The 3,030-nt window shown below is 37.6% G+C and overlaps 1 non-coding gene across 1 annotated transcript; it reads right to left on the bottom strand.

Moving 5' to 3' along the window:
* Positions 1-2,691: 2,691 nt before the first annotated feature.
* On the bottom strand, positions 2,692-2,800 carry LOC128776798 (U6 spliceosomal RNA). The gene has a single exon (XR_008421965.1). It is a non-coding gene; the product is annotated as a U6 spliceosomal RNA (small nuclear RNA).
* Between the last annotated feature and the right edge of the window lie 230 nt (positions 2,801-3,030).

Here is a 3,030-nt window from a genome sequence, read left to right as displayed (position 1 = left end):
TTATAAAATGCACAGACATGAGTGGTGTGGTTATTTATTCATTCTGGTGTGGTGTACCAGAAAGAACATTGAAGTGAAAATCAAGAAATGGATTAGGGCTTGTTGGTCCCTAAATGAGCTTTATAAGCTATAAGCTTGGGCAAGTCTCAAAATTCCTAGCTCATATGAAAAATTAGGGGATTGAACTCAAAATCTCTAAGGTTTCTTCCAAGGTTCCTTTCAGACCCAAATGAAAACACTTTAGTGGAACCTGTTTTGAGAATCAACAGAGAGAAAGTGCTTGACAATAGAACTTGGGGTCTGTCATTTAATACTGGAGCACCAGTTTGCACAATCTGCGTTAGCATACCCAGAAGAGGAAGCCCATCAGGCAGATGTTGTACGGCACACTTTCAGATTTTTGTTTCAAAGCTTGTAGGAGGAAACAGGATTTAACATTGTTTTCAAGTTATATTTATATCTATTCAGGAGAAAATAGGTCTTCAAAAGAATACTCAAGTCTGAACTGTCACAATGCAATTTAGGAAAGATTGCAAGTAAAATAGTTCAAGAATACAATATAAAGTAGAGAGTCAAATTCAGAGAAGAAAAGAGACATTTACAAGTTTAGCAAGAACACTCGGCCACTATTTATTCAAGGAATATAAATCTTTTGAGAAAACTCCCACTGAGATTCAAATTATATAAGGAGAAAGAAGGAGAATATATGAGTTATTTAAGGCAGTGTTACAAAGGTAAAAGCAAATGGCAGTACAAAATGGCGGTGTTGGTAATGGTATTATGTAGGTTATGTAATTTTTTTTCTAGCCTCTACTACTAGATTTGAAAGTAAAAGTGTAATTACAATTCGAGTTGAAGAATGAGAAAATTTCCTACCTGGAAAAAAGATTAATCTCTCTTTAATTGACTCTTTGATCAGAATAAAGATTTATAAGGAGAAAATGCAATATGCCTCTGATAAGGAATTAGGAATGATGAATGGGGGAGTCATTAGCATTATGGGGATTCCAGGAAAGCATATGCTTCATGATGAAGTAAACTTTATTGGAGCAAGATAATTGAAGAAGTGAACTTGTTGGCTAGATTTGAATTTATTTGCAAAGTACTTCTTAAACTTTACAGTAACAAAATCCCAGTTCTCACGTTGTTACAACAACAATTTAGAACAAGTTCATCTTGTCTTTATTAGGTACTTGACAAAAGCTCAGGGTAGCCTGTAACGCTCCGTAAAAGCAGGGAGAATTTTGTTTATATTTTCCATAAAGGTCTCAGCCCACTATGAATGCTAAGTGGATGCTAAATCCTAGTCATGAAAATGCCTCTCTAATGAGTACTAAAGAATTCCCAGAGTAAGATAATGTCTTTGTAACCAGTGTCAAAAATCAACCTTTCTTGCTTTTGCAACAGAATTGTTCTCAGAAGCTCTCTGCCCATCATCTTTTATCATCCACAGACCAGGTATTCAGTAAATGTGGATTAAATTAATTAGAGACTTTTGTTGAAATTAGATGGTCCAGCAAAGAGAAGTCTTAGTAGAACTCAGATTTCCAGCTCTATATTAGCATAATGAAAAGTTGTGTGTGTGTGTGTGTGTGTGTGTGTGTGTGTGTGTTTAATGTTATGGCAAAATAATAGTAAAACTCCAGCTTCAGATTCATGGACAATCATTACAATCATTCCCCTGCACACAGTCTCAACTCGCACCCCCCCCCCACCTTTTTGTTTCTTTATTCTACTCAATTTACAATGCTAGCCCTGGTTAAATTTTACCTTGCATCTTCGCCAACACAGCTAAATATGATTGGAGACTAGAAGCTATGCTGGCTGGTCTCATTTTAAATTCATGATCACTAACATCAAGTGGGCCCTAATACTGCCCAGTGATCAGAGCACATTTTCCTGGTCTAATGGTTTCCCCTCTCTCCTAGAAAACTATATCATACTTTGTTTTCTCTCTTCAAGCATCCCACATAATGGCTCCCAATCTTATTTTCTGCTGATGACCTTGTATGCTGTTTCACTTAGAAAATTAACAACAGTCTCACCATTACATGTCCTCACAAAGTGGCATCAGTTCAACATATTCTACCATCTCTCCTAACACCGGTGGTAAAATTTCCCCTCAAGGACATTGCTCTGACATTTCTCTCTCAATCCTGCAACATTTTTTTTCTCTCTCTATTGCATCATTCTTATCAGCATACAGAGATATTGTTACTTGTCCCATCTTAGAAAACAAAAACAAAACAATACAAAAGTCTCTCTACTTCTCTTCATCCTGCTCATCCAGCTGTACTCCCTCTTTCTCTTTGCCTTATGACAGCAAACCTCCTTGAAAGAACTGTCTATGCTTACGTCTCTAACTCCTCTTCTCCATTTTCCTTTGAACCAAGTCCAAAGAGGTTTTTGCCTCTACCACTCCTTGGAGCTACTTTGTAGAGGTCACTATGACTTTCATGTTGTGAAGTCCACTGATCAATTTAGTCCTCCTCTGGCTTGACCTGCCAGCATCACTTGACTGTCACCCCATCCTTCATCTTTATTTACTTTCTTCCTTTGCCCTGACTCTCATCACGTCACTTCTATTTCATGGGCCTTTCTTCCTCAATCTTCTTTCCTGGTTTATTCTCTTCCTTCCGGTCGCTTAAAGTAGGAGTGTCCCAGGGCATAATCTCTAGGACTCTTTCTTGGTAGTCACTGATGACTATCAAATATCAGTCTCTGTCATCCTTAAAAAGGGGACATACTAATCTTCTCTATTTCGTTCCAGTTTTAGTGTATGTACTGCCGAAGTGAGTGCTCAAATGTCTGTCTCTGGAATGACAATCTTACCTAACTCCAGACTCATACACAGAACTGCCCACTGGATATGTCTATATATGTGTCTAATTGGCATTTCAAACTTAACATCCCACAAACTGAAGTCTTAATTTCTGTCACTTCTGCTCACTGCCAAATCTGCTTGTTTAGTTTCCTGAACAAAAATTTTGGAATCATTCTTGACTGCTCTATTTATCTTGCACTGCACAG

Source organism: Panthera pardus, unplaced genomic scaffold (assembly GCF_024362965.1).
Source record: "Panthera pardus isolate Hobbes unplaced genomic scaffold, ASM2436296v1 HiC_scaffold_13, whole genome shotgun sequence".
In the NCBI taxonomy this organism is placed as follows: domain Eukaryota; kingdom Metazoa; phylum Chordata; class Mammalia; order Carnivora; family Felidae; genus Panthera; species Panthera pardus.
Note: the sequence above shows the minus strand (reverse complement) of the source record. Positions and strands in the feature narration are given on the sequence as shown.